Consider the following 17009-nt stretch of genomic DNA (forward strand, 5'->3'; position numbering starts at 1 on the left):
CCGGGATGTCCGGGGACATTCAGGCCACCAGGGACACCGTGTGCAGACTGCAACCGCAATGCTCCGTCACAGGCGGCTACACCCCCCCGGCCGTCCCCACCCCCGTCCACGCCATTCGAGGCGGTGTTTGCTGACTTCTTCGACTATGGGGGCCGTCACTACCTAGTTGTCGGGGATCGGCTCTCGTGCTGGGTAGAGGTCCTGAGCTCTACGGCGGGTACTGCCCTGGCGGGCTCAGCTGGCCTGGTCCAACACCTCCGGTCGTTCTTCGCCACCTTCGGCGTACCGGAGGAGCTCTCGAGCGACGGTGGTCCGGAATTCAAGGCGAGCCACACCGAGGACTTCCTCCGCTTATGGCACGTCGAACACCGTGTGTCTTCCGTTAGCTTTCCGCAGTCGAATGGGAGGGCGGAGGTTGCGGTTAAGACTGCTAAGCGCCTCTTGATGTCCAACACCGGCCCGTCGGGCAGCCTTGATCAGGACCACTTCCTGCGCGCTATGCTGCAGTTGCGTAACACGCCTGACCCCGACTGCGACCTCTCGCCAGCACAGATCATCTTCGGCCGCCCACTTCGTGGCTCGCTCTCCTTCGTGAACCGCCTCGAGAAGTTCTCGAACCCGCATATCCGCCTGCTATGGCGCGAGGCATGGGCGGCGAAGGAGGACGCCCTTCGGACCCGTATGTCCCGTACCACCGAGTCTCTGGGGACTCACTCGAGACCGCTCCGCCCATTGGCACTCGGCGAAAGGGTATTCCTCCAGAACCAGCAAGGCCCGAGCCCCCACAAATGGGACAGGTCGGGGATCGTGGTGGAGTCGCCGGGCCACGACCAGTATCGGGTCAGGGTTGACGGTTCGGGACGTCTGACACTGCGCAACCGGCGGTTCCTCCGTGCCTACACGCCGGCCACACCCTGCGCCCGCGAGCAGTCGGCTGCGCCGTCGCCGCCGCCCGCTGCCCTGGGTCATCAGCCCCCACCTATCCACCCGGGCTGGGACGCCCCAGGGGATTGCTCAGCGGCCGGCTGTCGGGCCCCGCGACTCGGCTATTGGCGCTTCCCCACCGACGCCTGCTGATGGGGCGTCCTCTGACCTCGCTGTTACTACGGGTGCCTTCCTGGGTGCACCGCTCCCGGTGCCGCAGTCGCCGCCGACGCTGCCCCAGCCGACTCGGCCGGGCCGCTTGAGGAGGCCGCCTGCACGTTACGAGCCCGAGTCTGGCAGCTGGATACGGGATGTAGACCGTTAACCTATTCCGGCCCATAGCTTTCCGGTCTGGGGGGGATGAAGAGTTTATCGCCGGCCACTAGAGGGCAGTGTCACTTCTGTCGCTGCCCGGTTATGCCGTGCTCTGACCCGGAAGTGCCGAGCGGCCATTTTAGTTCAAACATTGTTCATGCACTCCGCCTCGAGTTGAGACGTTCGTCCACTCATTCATGTAAGACTGTTTCCACTATTATATTATACCATATATTATACTATATATATATTATACTATTATACTACTATACTCTGTTTCGTGGTATATATTTGTGTTGATTGAATTGCATGGATGTAATACTTTGTCAGCTTATCTTGCTGCATTATTCTGTTTTAGGGTGTCGTCATCCTTGTCAATAAATCACCGAAACTGACATTGAGGAGTGTGTTTCTTCACGAATGACTCCGGTGAACCCATGCAGCTGGGAAGAACCAGGCTTTCTCTGGAGGAGAGGCAGCGCCGTCTGCGGGAGGGTTGTTGTTTCTACTGCAGCCAGCCGGATCATCAACTCGCTTCATGGCCGGGAAAAGATCGTGCTCACCAGTCAAGAGGAGGGCGCTGGTGAGCAAGTTTCCCGCAGACTTCCCTCCTCGACCTGTTACTCAGGTAAACATTTGTATTAACAATCAGACCATTGACCAGGGTGTGTTAAGAGACTCAGGGGCTGACGAAAGCCTTATGGACTGGGGTGTAGTAAATCAGCTAGAGATAAAGACTGTTCCGCTATCTTTTCCTATTAATGCCAGTGCCTTAGACGGCCGCTTGTTGTTCACAGTTAACCATTGTACTGAGCCCATTCAGATTACTGTGAATAAGGACCATACCGAGAGCATGCAATTTCATATTATTGAGTCGGCTCAGCACCCGATTATTTTGGGGTTTCCATGGCTGAAGACCCACAATCCTCACATTGACTGGCGTTCAGGGAAAATTAAGGAATGGGGAGATGATTGTATGGGCAGGTGTAAACTTTCGCAACCTGTTAATGCAACAACAGACTCTAGTAGAAACAGTATAGATCACCCTGACTATCCTGATCTACAGAAGGTACCTCCCTGTTACCATGATTTAAAGGAAGTCTTTAACAAGTCCAAAGCCCTGTCGCTACCTCCTCACCGAGATTTTGACTGTCCCATTGATCTCTTACCGGGAGCCCCCATTCCCAAGGGGAGACTTTACTCGATTTCGAGACCTGAAAGAGCAGCAATGGAAGAATACATCTCCTCTTCACTCAAATCAGGGATTATCCGTCCTTCATCTTCTCCAGCCGGAGCGGGATTTTTTTTTTGTGGGAAAGAAAGACTGTTCTCTGAGACCTTGCATAGACTACAGTCCACTAAATGACATTACGGTGAAAAACCGCTATCCTCTGCCACTCATGTCATCTGCTTTTGAACTGCTTCAAACTGCCAAGATATTCACCAAGTTAGATTTAAGAAATGCTTATCAATTGGTTAGAATAAGAAAAGGGGATGAGTGGAAGACAGGATTCAACACTCAGAGTGGTCATTATGAGTACCTAGTAATGCCTTTTGGACTATGCAATGCACCGGCTGTGTTTCAAGCTTTTGTGAATGAGGTTTTGTGGGAATTTTTGAATATTTCAGTGTTTGTGTATCTGGATGATATTCTGATTTTCTCCCCAGACGCAAAATCTCATGTTAACCATGTCTGCCAGGTTTTGCAGAAACTGCTGGAGCATCAGCTATATGTGAAGGCAGAGAAGTGTGAGTTCCACACAGAAGAGGTGTCTTTCTTAGGATACATAATCTCACCTAATCATATGCAAATGGATCCTGCTAAAATCAGTGCAGTATCCCAGTGGCCCACACCAGACTACAGGAAGAAAGTTCAGCAGTTTTTAGGGTTTGCTAACATCTGTAGGAAGTTTATTAGGAATTGCAGTTCTGTTGCTGCCCCTCTGCATGTTCTGACTTCTCCTAAGGTTCCCTTCAAGTGGACTCCCCAGGCGGACTTCGCTTTCCAACGCCTCAGAGATTCACATCAGCTCCCATACTCACCATTCCAGATCCCCAGCGCCAGTTTATGGTCGAGGTTGATGCTTCCAATGAGGGAATTGGAGGAGTACTGTCTCAACGTTCTGCAGAAGACAACAAAATGCATCCATGTGTTTACCTATCGCGGAAGTTGACTACGGCAGAGCGGAATCATGACGTGGGAAACAAGGAACTGTTAGCTGTAAAAGCTGCCCTCGAGGAATGGAGACACTGGCTAGAGGGTGCAGAGCAGCCGTTTTTAGTCTGGACAGATCACAAGAATCTGGAATATATACGAAAGGCTAAACGTCTCAACTTCCGTCAGGCCAGATGGACACTATCATTTAGTAGATTCAACTTCACACTCTCCTTTCGTCCCGGGTCTCAGAATCAAAAACCTGATGCTTCGTCTCGTCTTTACGATCCAGAACCACTTGCGGTAGAGCCCAAAACCACCCTTCTGCTTAACCGCGTGATCGGAGCCTTTTCCTGGCAAGTGGAGTTGGAAGTTAAAAAGGCGAATGGAATGAATCCAGCACCTAGCGAGTGTCCCAACAATCTGCTGTTTGTTCCTGAGGCTCTTCACTCCAGGGTCATCCACTGGGCTCACTCATCTGTGCTTTCGTGCCATCCGGGAGTAACAAGGACAATGTTCAGGGTTCAACAACGTTTCTGGTGGCCAGCCATGAGGAAGGATCTGGTGGAGTACGTAGCGGCTTGTCCGGTTTGTGCGTGTAATAAGACCTCATCTCAAGTCAAGATGGGCTTGCTGCTGCCGATTCCCCAACGTCCTTGGTCACACATTTCGATGGATTTTGTGATAGGATTTCCTTCATCCAGAGGCAAGACTACGGTCCTAACAGTGGTGGATCGATTTTCAAAGATGGCTCACTTCATCCCATTGACCAAGCTTCCCTCTTCCAAAGTCACCGCAGAGGTCATGATGAAACACGTATTCAGGATCCATGGATTCCCTGATGACATTGTTTCCGAAAGGGGTCCACAATTCATTTCCGGTTTCTGGAAGGAGTTTTTTCGACTCATAGGTGCCACCGTCAGCTTGTCATCAGGATATCACCCTCAGTCAAATGGACAGTCGGAGCGTCTGAACCAAGAACTAGAGACTATGCTACGTTGTCTCGTCTCCCGGAACCAGACCACCTGGAGTGACCACCTCACATGGGTCGAGTTTGCCCACAATACTCTTCCTACGGCAGCCACAGGTCTCTCTCCATTCCATTGTGTCAATGGTTTCCAGCCTCCGCTTTTCCCTAACAACGAGGAAGAGGTGATGGTTCCATTGGCTCATGCCATGATCAGACGTTGCTCGCCAGTCTCTTCTCCGAAATTCAGCTCGGATGAAGGCTGTTGCAGACGTCCATCGTAGGGTCGCTCCCTCCTACAGTCCAGGCCAAAAAGTTTTGCTTTCCACTAAGGATTTACCACTCCATGTTGCCTCAAAGAAACTGGCTCCAAGATTTGTGGGTCATTTTCCGGTGTCCAGAGTCATCAACCCGGTGTCTGTACGCTTGCAACTCCCCAGAACTATGAGAGTTCATCCAACGTTTCACGTCAGTAAGATCAAGCCGGTGTGTGAGCACACTTGTTCCCGCCTCCAAGCCCCCTCCACCACCCCAGTTCTTTGAAGGGGGTGAGGTTTACAAGGTCCGTAAGCTACTGGAGGTCCGTAATAGGGGGAGGGGGAAGCAATTCCTGGTAGACTGGAAGGGTTATGGTTCTGAGGCTAGAAGCTGGGTAGCTTCTTCATTTATCGTAGACAAGACTCTTATCCACGACTTTTACAATCAGCCTGGGCCATCAGGAGTTGGCCCTAGAGGGGAGGGGGGGTACTGTTGTGTACCGACAGAAATGCTAGAGAGATTCATGTTTGTTTGCTTTCTCTCATTTCAGACTTCCTGATGGTTTTCACCCTGTGCTCATCAGCGTCAGTCCCTGATTGGTCTCACCTGGTTCTCATTACCCTGTGCTTAAATTCACCTGTCTCACAGTGTTCTTTGTCAGTTCGTATTGTCTTATGCTATGGTCAAGTTGATGTTTCTTGTGCTCGTGAAAAGTTTCATTCCTCACTACGTGAGCGCTTTCAGTTTTTGTTCGCTATTTTTGTCATCTCGAATAGAGATTGATAGTTACCCTTTTTTGTTGTTCACTGCTGTATTGGAAAATAAAGTATCTAACAAATACTTTACCTCTGTCTCCCGGGTCGTGCCATTGGGTCCTACATCTTAAGTGTCTGAGTTCGTAACACAAAGTTAATAATACATGTAATATTCCAGTTATAAACGGCATGAATCAAAGATGTGTTGTATTTTAGTGGTAAAAAAAAATGCCATCATAATTATTCTATATACTGTATATAATTTACACAGTGCCTGTAAACCGGAGGAGAAAGCTGGCATTTCTATAGGGTCTGCAAATTAGTTTATTTGGGGGATGGACCGGATGCTGTCACCGATCCACTTCCTGCCTGCCGCCTCTGCAACGCGTTGCGTTGCGTTGCGTTGAAAAATAGACTTGAGTCCTTTTTCGAGCGGAGCCCAGCGGCGAGAAGCTTCTGGGGCATTTCTGAGCCGTAACGCGGCACGTCTGGTGGAATAGCACCCATTGACTAGAGTGGCCGCGATCTTTTCGAACACCGCGGCCGCGATGCAGACGGACCCGGTGGAATCTAGGGGTAACACTTTGAGGTACTTCCAAAATAGAGTTGGAAAATCCGAATCCTTTTACGGACTCTGAGTCAGTCATTGAAGAGATCCAGATCATACAAGTCCTTTGATTCAGCATCACCAAGAGTGTATAAATCCTACCGGTGAAACCGAAAGGTTGTTGCATTTCACGAGCATATTAAACTAACGTTACATTAACCTCTGCTACACAGTGTCTTTTGCTTTAATAAAAAATGTTGATCGCAAAAAAAATCATTTGGCGAATCTGAGTCTGCTGTTGACTCGTGCATGACGACGAGTCTGCTGGATCTCTGGATCTGCTGCTATACGGTTACGGCTCTGAGTCTGCACAAGTCTGCTATGTTTTGCACAGTGAGTCAGGATTTGTGAATCTCTGAGTCTGCTGTTGACTCGTGCACAATAGCCGCGGGAAGTAGGGGTGCTGGAGGCGGGGCTGCGATTGGTGAACATTTGAAAAACGACATGTTACTGTTGAAATCTCTCCCCACTTTTGTCCGCACCCCCTAAGTAAAATGACTTCCCAGTTCCCGTTGCTATGCTCGTGCATGACGAGTCTGGATCTATGGATCTGCTACTATGCAGTTACGGCTCTGAGTCCCCACGAGTCTGCAGGAAGTGAAGGAAGTTCCCATGATTCAGTGAGTCAGGATTTGCGAAACTGAGTCTGGATGTTGACTCGTGCATGATGAGTCTGCCTGGATCTCTGAATCTCTGGATCTGCTACAGTTACGGCTCTGAGTCCGCACAAGTCTGCAGGAAGTTTCACTGATCCGCGTCCACTCCCCTGAGCCAAACAATAACTTCTGGCAGCTATCTTACTTGCTAAAGGGTAGGCAGATGGACTGGGGAACATTGTAATGTGATTTTACATGTTATAAGGAGAGTAGCGAGTGATGCAATTTATAGTTTTAATGTGTACGTCACCAGGTGTAGGACTCAAAGGACTCGGGTTAATCGAGAGGGGAGACTCGTCACGACCAGCTCATTACTAGGATCAGGGTCAATGATCCGGATGAATCAGGACTCACCCATCTCTACTCCAAAAACAAGTCTGGTCCTGGAACGGATATATCAGTATAGAAAGTGTATCCTGTGCAAAGGATGGTAGCACTGTTATTCCAATGTGCACATCAACTGTGCTCTACTGCACTTTGAGGTGGAAGAGGCTAGAAATGTGCGCCCCTCAACCATAAGACACCGATGAAATAGTAAAAAGCTCTTTTGCATTGCAAATTGTGTTAAAGGCTCAGTTGACTAAAATTCTAAAAATACAAATGTACTTTTAGTATGTAACTAAAGGCACAGACACACCAGGACAATTATCGGCGTTGGTGGGCGTCAGGCCGACACGCCCTACTCAGATTGTTGTGTCCTGCACTGTAGGGTCTTTTCAGCCGTACCGAGGCCTTTTCGGCCGAAAACTGTGATTTGATTGTGATGTGATTTCTTTTGCCGACTGCCTTTGGCCGACTGACAGTCGGCAAAAGAAATCACTCTGATTGGCTGTTCAGCTAGCGAATCAGTGCATGAGAAGCTAAACGGAAGTGAGGGACCCAAACAAACTTAAGAAGGCAAATCTGAGATTTCGTTTAACTCCAGCTCTCGACACAGGTTCGGGTAAGCCCCATGAGCTTCTCGTTGTAGAGTGAAAATGGAACGCACACGCTATTGTTTGTTTATATCACGCAGTCTGTTCTTCTTCTCTCGGTTACCACGCAGTCTGTCTTCCGGTTGTTGCCTCTTTTGAATGACGAATACACACTACCGCCGCCTACTGGTAAGGAGAGTTATTGCCACTCACGCATGCGCAGTTCGTACGTGCTTCTTGGCCGTCGGCTCAAGTCTTTGCGGTGTGTTCCAGTGCGACACATGGCCAAAACGCAGAGAGGTGAGGCGACACAACAGTCGGTGTCGATTGGTGTGAATTGTTAATAAAAGATCAGTACTGGATATATTCAACATCGTCAAGCAAATACATTATTTTGTTATTTTTTGAGAACCAAATATTTACAAACAACCCTAATACGGTTTGTTGTTTTGCAAAAAAAACTTATCAAAAGCTGCCCATGTGGGTATGAAGCAGCTTAATTTGGCAAGCCAAGCTGTACCACTCCCACCACCCAGCCACTGACGGTGTAGCATCTGCTGCTGTGGCTGAAGCGAAACAGTTATCACAGAAAGTGCAGCGGCCTCTGGGTGTCACAGATTACCACATTTACTGGAACACGTAGTGAGGCAACACATCTCTATTGTGTTGGCAATGTTTAGAGTGTTCTGTTAGACACAAAGCAACCTGAAGTGTTTACAGGGATTTTTTTCCTGTCAGCTGAAGATCTCTGTTGAGATTGTCTTGGCCTGATTTGGCTTCTCTATGTTTAGTAAGAACTAGATGTTCCTCACAATCATATTTCAGCTTGTCATGCACCAAATTCCTAAAAAAATTAAATTAAATGTTTGAGTGGCAATCACTTTTTAACATGTAAACAATATATATTCAGCAAACATCAAAGTGTGCACCTTTCAATAGAAAACCAAAATTGAAAAAGGGAGAGAAAGGATGAACAAGCAACCAGTAACTTTGTAGATTAATGTTTTAAAGAGATCGGTTAGAAACCTGAGAACAACTGCACTGGTTATTTGTTTACCAGGAATTAAGAGTGGAGTTAATTGAAAAAAATATGATTATTCTTAATATAATTATCATTCGTATTTTCTGCTGTGACGTGGTAACTGTAAAACTCCAGTTTACATGCAGATGCTCTGTAATCAGATTTTTGCTATTTTAAACACAACATGCGTAATTTAAAACATTATAATAATGATAGTAATCATGAAAAATTTGGACTGGAACACTGAGTGAACAGTCTGAATGCCATACTCAAGAAAAAGACACACACACCGCATTAATTGTCATGAAACACTGTCACCTGGTGGGGATAAATATAACTGCAGCCAAAGACTGATAACGTTCCACTTATTAATAAATGAATCTACGTCAATAAAGATTCCACAAATAAGTGCAGTATCAATATGGTAGCACATGGGGGATAATATAAACAGCGTGTCCTGTATACATCAAGCTACTTATTCATGCATTTGACTATTTAGATCACATTATTTGTGTTCAATATTTGATGGGACAAGTCTAACATACAGTCGATGTTCCTGAATTGTTAGAACAAGAACAAATTTCCAGGTATAAAAAATGTAATCTTACAGAGGTCTTACCTGGCTGAATATAAACTTTTTAATAATAAAGAGTTTTACATTGTAGGAAATACTCTTCATACCAAGAGCTAGCGAAAAACGTGGTACCACCGTAGCCAGTTATCTTAGCACAAAGAATAGAAACAGAGGGATAGCCTACAACTAGCATGGCTCCGTCCTCAGAAGCGCTGTCATGATTTCAGATTTTCACACAATTATCCTGCCCAAGAGAATTCATAATAACAATATTATTGGTATATCTATAGAAAAAGAAGGAAATAGAAACAATGTTTTCAAATGTAGCTTTGTTTGATTGTCTTTTTTTGGCGATGAATTACACTAATTTGTGGATGAGTTGAAGACAATGTGTGAATGTAAAGAAACAAACAATTCAAGCTGCACTGGATTATTTACACAATGTTATAATAATGTGAGATATTAACATGATCAATAGTTATTTTAAAAATATTATGGTTTATCGAGACGCCTATTTCAACAAGGAACAGAGTCGGCCAAATGCAGCTCTACTAAACATGTTGTGTCTGAACCATTATTCATCTGAAAAACTGTATAAAAAGCGTACAACTCATTGGCTGTTTTTACATTAGCTGTTTGTCAGCCGGGAGCAATAACCTTTAAACTCTCTGCTGGTTGCCTGGCAACTGCTCAATATGTTTCTCCTACAATGTCTTGTCTAACTATCAGTTTAATTGAGGCATCATTTCTCCGTTTTCCTCTTACTCCAGCATTTTTCACTCCTCCCACCTGCCATATTGTTTCACCTGCCCTCACTGAACATCAAGCCTCCTGATGATAACGCCTGAATAACACGTAGAATCACACTTTGAGGTTTCCCTCCAGAGATGTTTGGCTAATTGGTGAAGGATCTGGTTACCCGGATCACAGTCGTGTGCTATATCAGATGGCTAGCCTGAAGAAAGAGGCCTCTGTTACTAAGAGCTCACTGAGGGGAAGTGGTAAATACCTGAGTCCACCATCAGACAGAACAAAGAAAAATAAACAATATGGTGCTAAATAGCTGCATTGGCAGAGTGTGTGTAAGTAGAGAGAGCGTGGAAATGCTGTCGTTTGTTGTCTGTGGACTACAACCCGCTGGAGGATTAAAATGATACTGTACGGTTTCGGTGGGGTTAAAAAATGCAGATGCTCATTTATCATGACAATGCATGAGGATATCAAAGGCAGAATTGCTCAAATGAACTTCTCAGCAGACACTGATGTGCAATCCTCTCAGATCATTTATTCAGGCTTAAATCTTAAAAAGAAAGGCTGGCTGTGACCAGTGGCTCCTGTGGTGGTGTGATAAGAAAGACTTCAGCATTCGCATCAAAGACATTCTCCCTCATATTGTATTTATCAGCTTTAAAAATAAAAAAAAAGACTCTCTACTCAGCCAAAAGGCAGCAGGGGCATTAAGGGGTAAAGCAAGGGGGATTTGTGTCATAATTATGTGATGTACAGTGGCTTTCTGCATGCTCCCGTCACCATCAGAGGTGGCTGAAAAGACAGAATGATGAATCTCAGTGAGTTAATCCCCCTCTTCTCCCCTTGTTCTCAGCCCAGCAGATGTTTTCCCTTGACCCGCACAAAAGGCCTGTGTTTTTGTTTCCAGGCTTGTCCATTCCTCAGAGGTCACAGGTCACTCTGGTCGCAGGGTGAAGCTGTCACTGCAAGTCTAAACATTTGACAGTCATCAGAGCGTGGTGAAAAACGCAGTCGCCACGAGAAGGGAGCCTCAAGATTACTTTAAGTAAAGACCTACTTTCCATATGCTGATGCGGTTGAGAGCACACACTAACACCCTGAGATCGAATTACAGTGGTCGCTGGGGATGCCTCAGGGAGAGGGCTGGCCTGACTTTAGACACTTGGGGGGTGTCGGGTGGGTTGTATTTGTTATGGGATGGTCCTCTGTTAGACCTTAAAGGTTAACTTGAATAGTTGAAATGTTAACTGAATCAATAGCTGTCTAAGTCATGTTTGGGCTTGCAGAGGAATGCCAAAGGGTGAGGTTTAATTACCCATCTTGTAATCGTAACTTCAAAAGAAGTCTGGGAATTTAAAGCCAAATTTAACTAAAGTGCATTTTACATTTGACCGGAAATGCAACCAATAGGATGTCTAATCATTATTACAAGGTTAATAGGTTTGCATGGCATACATTGAAACAGAACAGAACCGTTTAATGGTTTGTAGTTATCTACAATACTCAGAACCTGCTTCACTTTCAACCACTGACAGATAAAAAATATATACTGTATGTATTTCTAATTGTTTAGAAATGTAGATTAAATATACTAAAAAGGTGTATCCACTTAGATTATACATTTGCTTATCCGTGATACATTTGTATGAGGTGTGAAGTTAGAAATGTCAAATGAATGGTTGGCCAATTTCAGAATAAAGGGTATGGATGTTATTATCTAAGAGGCCAAAAAGACCAAAAGGCCTTTTAAGACTTTAATGTTATCCATTGAAAAACAGCTGCTTGACAGAGGTTTAAAAGAAAGCTTAAATTATATATGCGCTGCAGTATTTCACACCACCAACACCACATCACATAGCTGAATGTTCAAACTTTCTGGCAGGGACACAAAACATGGGCAGTGCACAAAACCACCAATAGAAGTGATTTAGAATTAACGCAAGTGTGTGGATTGAGATTAAAATAGCAGAAACCAAACCAAGTTTAATTGTTTAGTTTGGAGTCAAAGTACAGTATACATTTTTAGAGTTTCATTTTAATCAATCAATCAATCAATCAATGTTTATTTATATAGCCCAATATCACAAATGTTACATTTGTCTCAGTGGACTTCACAGTTTGTACAGAATATCAGTATGACAATACGACACCCTCTGTCCTTAGACCCTCACATCGTACAAGGAAAAACTTCCAGAGAAAACCCCACAGTTTAAAGGGAAAAATGGGAGAAACCTCAGGGAGAGCAACAGAGGAGGGATCCCTCTCCCAGGACGGACAGACGTGCAATAGATGCCGTGTGTAAATTGAAAAGATAATACATTTGCAACATAGGTAGTCCAAATGTTTGGAAATACATGTGTCTATAATAAGAAGATGAATCCACGAGGATGTCAGCAATCTTGTGGGAGCCATCAGGGAAGTAGTATGGTGAGAGTCTGGCAGGACCGCAGAGACAGGTTCAGCCACGACTCGAAGTCCAGGACTCCAGTGCTCAGGATAGAGGATCCATAACACACGACCACAGCAACAGGATTAGCCTCGACTCAGGATCCCGGCATATATATGGACACAAAAAAGAGATTTGGGTGAAGCTGGGTTAATCAGAACATGAGAGTACACAGGTACAAACAGCCAGAAAGACGGAGTAAGGTGCCCCCCCAACAGTCCAAGCCTATAGCAGCTAAACTAACGTGTCTAAATACATGCACTCCCTTAGGATAGGTTGAGGGAAAAGGGTAGCAAGTAAGAAGTAGGAAACAGAGGTGGAGAGGCACACGCAGGGAAAAAGGTCCCCACTGGAACCTGAATTTGTCAGAGGTAGGAGTGGGTCAGTGACTACGTTCCACACTCTCCGGCCGGGCTAGGCGTTCTCTGCAACCTGTTACCCTCAAATAAACCTCGAGAGGTCATAGAGGGGAAAGGTTTGGATAAAGTTTTAAATATAAGATCTAAGTTTTTAGGATTTAAGTGAAAGAGTAAGAACTAAAATGTATAGGTGAAGAGACACAACGTGTCTACGTCAATGCACTCTTATTAGATTGCTTTATCAAAAAGGAAGGTCTTAAGCGTACTCTTAAAAACGGATAGGCTGTCTGCCGCCCGAACACAAACTGGAAGCTGATTCCACAAAAGTGGAGCTTGATAAGAAAAGGCTCTGGCTCCCATTGTACTTTTAGAGACTCTAGGAACAACCAACAACCCTGCATTCTTGGAACGCAATGCCCTAATAGGACAGTAGGGTATAATGAGTTCTTTAAGGTAAGACTTCAGGTGTTTCAGTCAAATTGCCACAGGTGTATAAAATCAAGCACCTAGCCATGGCATGGCATTACTATCAGCACCAAAACTGTGTGCGCCGGGAGCTTCATGGCATGGGTTTTCATGGCTGAGCAGCTGCATGCAGGCCTTACATCACCAAGCACAATGCCAAGCGTCGGATGGGGTGGTGTAAAGCCACTGGACTCTGGAGCAGTGGAAACATGTTCTGTGGAGTGACCAATCACGCTTCTCTATCTGTCCTCTGATGGACCAGTCTGGGTTTGGTGAATGCCAGGAGAACATTACCTGCCTGACTACATTGTAAAGTTTGGTGGAGGAGGGATAATGCTATGGGTTGTTTTTCTGGGGTCGGCCTAGTGCCCTTAGTCCCAGTGAAGGGGTTTCTTAACAATTCTAGGCTTCCAACTTTGTGGAGACAGTTTGGGGAAGGCCCTTTTGAGGCGGCAGTGGCTCAGTCTGTAGGGACTTGGTCTTGGAACCGAAGGGTTGCCGGTTCACTTCCCGATCGGACCAAAAAAAGACGGAGTGAGCTGGTAGCTGGAGAGGTGCCAGTTCACCTCCAAGGCCACTGCCGAGGTGCCCTTGAGCAAGGCACCAAACCTTGAAGCTGCTCCCTTGGCACCGGGTACCTGGCAGCCTCTCTGCTCTGCCACCTCTCCTATCTGCATGTGGTTGTGTGTGTGCATGTGTATCCTCTGTGTTTGTGCATGTATATCCTCCCCTGTGTGTGTAATATGTGTAAACACAACAGAGTGAGTGGGGAAAGAAATTTCCCTGTAAGGGATTAATAAAGTTTCTTCTTCTTCTTCTTCTTTTCTGTTCCAGCATGACTGTGCCCCAGTGCACAAAGCAAGGTCCATAAAGGCATGGTTGGGTGAGTTTGGTGTGGAAGAACTTGACTGGCCCGCACAGAGCCCTGACCTCAACCCCATTAAACACCTTTGGGATGAACTAGAACGGAGATTGCGAGCCAGGGCCTTCTCGTCCAACATCAGTATCTGACATTAATGCTCTTCTGGATGAATGGGCAAAGATTCCCAAGGACCAGGGCTCGACATTAAGGACTGCCCGATGGCCCGGGGCCATCTAGTATTTAGCTCGGGCCATGAAGCTTCACCTGCTGGTTGCCCGATCGGGCAATCTATTATACCAGTATCATGCAGCTCGCGGATCCAGTAATGAGTGACCCGACAGTAAAACTAAACATATCTAGAACTAGTTTAGGTAGTTTGAGAGGTAATTAAAATAGCTACGTGTGATATTCTAACCTGAAGTGTGTGTTTTGTTCCGCTCACCGCTGCATGTGATCATGCAGAGCTGCGTGTCGACTCGTCAGCAGCAGCTGATCTCTCTCTCCCGTCAGATTAGACTTCACTCGCGTTTATGTCCATATCGATCAGATCCAGCTAGTTTTAGCTAATGATATGACTACCTGCTTATTAAAAGACACCGTGACCTAAACAATAAGTGTCGCTATGCAACTGGGTGATGCCACAAAGTATAGCGCAGCATTATGCATTTGTTTACATGCCCACCGGAACGCTGAGGCATTAGCAACAGATCAACGCACAATCAACCCATACAGCACATCTCTTTCTCCACATTAAGTGTTACACATTAGAATTGACTATTCTTGTCTGTCACATACTCTTCTTGTCTGTCACATAATTGGCGCAACTGACGCGGTATTGCGCTAAAGGGAAATTATTTTTGACCGGACATTTTGACCAAAGAGATTTAGATTTGCTTGCTAACGGGAACTCTGACGTCGCCATTGTGTGTGCTTCGCGGATGCACTCGGCTGTTCGGGTCTGCTCGGTCAGCTTCTGGATGAGGAGGCATTCCTTCGACCAACTTACAGTAGATAACATTACAAACATTTTTAACAGGGGCCATAATAGCGTAAATAATGTTTGTTTTGGCAGTTATAACTGCATGTAATGTTTTCTACTTTTTTACATCTGGGAAGGCATTTGCCTTCAACAGATGGAAAGTGTCTTGACCAACAACTTAAGTATTTATTATAGCTATGCAGGGCATGCAAGCGAGCAAACACAAACAAGTTAAATGAAGAATACAATTGAAATTGTAATATTGTGGTGGTTCATCTTATAATTCAGTCTATAGAATGCACCAGACAGCATCTAAGACCTGCAAAAATCTAAATGTTCTAGGGGGAGGCCCCCCAAACCCTTCGTTCGTCATTTCGTCCACGTGCATTTTTCAGGGCAATCTCTATTGGGCTCAGGGCCATCTGTAAATGAGCTTAGATGGCCCACAGATGTCTTAATGTGTAGGTCACCCAATACTTTTGTCTATATAGTGCAGGGGTCGGCAACCCCTGGACGCGGCACCGTAACCAGTGGCACACTAGGAATAAGTGGAATAAGTGTGCAATAATATTTAAATTGTATTTTCGGATCCTGAACGAGACCGCCGCCAGAGCGCGTCTACCTGCAGAAGGAAGCCATGCACGCAACGCAGCCGCGCTCTCTTTAACTCCAGGTGACTTTCTGCCGCTTTCCTCCGTGGTGCAGTGCTGATCGTTTCACCACAGAGGAAAGCACTTCACAAATTGCAGTAGGCCTATACCCATAAGGACCTGTACAAATGCCGCAGTTTTTGCGTGGCTGTGTCTTTAGTTGAAAGCCCAGTGGCGATCTGCTCATCGAAATAACATGCTACAAAGGGGCAGACTGGCCATCTGTGTGTTGAACTTTCCTGTCGGCTCCCAGACCGTAGTCGAGGAGGGCAGAAGCAACAAGCTTCAGGTTCAATAACCCACTTTAGCTTAAATGACTGGAGAGAGGCGAGCTCTTCTTGGGAGGCCGTTGAATTTATTATTATTTATTTTGTTCTTCTGTTTCACAAAATACATCACAGACCTCTGTTTTTCTGCTGCCTCGTTTCACTTCCAGAAACATACACACGTTCCCTCACTGTCGCTCTGCCATCCACACACACACATGCACAAGCCACACCCCTCTCTCTCTCTTAAAAGGGACAGCGATCTCATCTCACTCTGCATGACCCTAATATCATAACATGTGTGTTCTGGAGAATCACAGAACGGACGATTGTCCTTATTATTATGCCGTTTAACCCAATTATTTAAATGTGGTAAATGTGTAAGTTTCGTTGACAGGTCCACATACTGCTTCCCCGCAGCGAGGCTCACGGCCCCCCCCCCCCCCATTGATAATTCTCGATCATCGGCACACTGATAACATTTTTTTTTTTAAATGGCACTTCATATCAAAAAGGTTGCCGACCCCTGATATAGTGTATGTGTAATTTAAAGGGGACCTATCATGCAAAATGCACTCTTGTACGTCTTTTCCCCGGTGTGTCAGGGAACTCACCAAGTGTCAGAAAATACAACCCTCTCTTTTTTCGTCTATACCCAAATCTCCAAAAAAAAAAAGGGGCTGTAACGGATCTGATACAGACTGATCCAGATTTGAATTATTTCCTACGTCACAAAAGGGGTGCTCCGCTTAGTGGTCAATTCTCCACCTATCAGGGCCACGGCTGGCCATTGCCGCTCGAAAGCGCTGGAGACGCTGTAGTACATATGCCAGGCCTGTAAGTGGTGCTGTAGTCTGCCACAAAAGCAGCAAAGAAGACTTCCCGCCCATGGTTGCCATCGTTGCCCTTCTGTTTATTCTCCGCTGTGGCTCTTTTTCTCCCTCCCCGAGGCAAGCTTTTGCGCGCCGCCTCCTGCTTTAAAACAAATGAATAATGACTCTATATAATATGTAAGGCATAATGTGCAGCGACGCGGTCATTATGGGGAACAGAACACCGACAGGCTGATCAGGAGCCCGACGCGAT

General features: G+C 46.0%; 1 long non-coding RNA gene across 1 annotated transcript; it reads left to right on the plus strand.

Annotated features, from left to right (window-relative positions):
- The first annotated feature begins 1662 nt into the window (after positions 1–1662).
- LOC307019037 lies at positions 1663–5464 on the plus strand. Its single transcript, XR_013802566.1, has 2 exons — positions 1663–1867; positions 5170–5464. It is a non-coding gene; the product is annotated as an uncharacterized lncRNA (long non-coding RNA).
- Positions 5465–17009: the final 11545 nt, after the last annotated feature.

This window comes from Notothenia rossii (genome assembly GCF_949606895.1).
Source record: "Notothenia rossii genome assembly, chromosome: 9".
Classification (NCBI taxonomy): domain Eukaryota; kingdom Metazoa; phylum Chordata; class Actinopteri; order Perciformes; family Nototheniidae; genus Notothenia; species Notothenia rossii.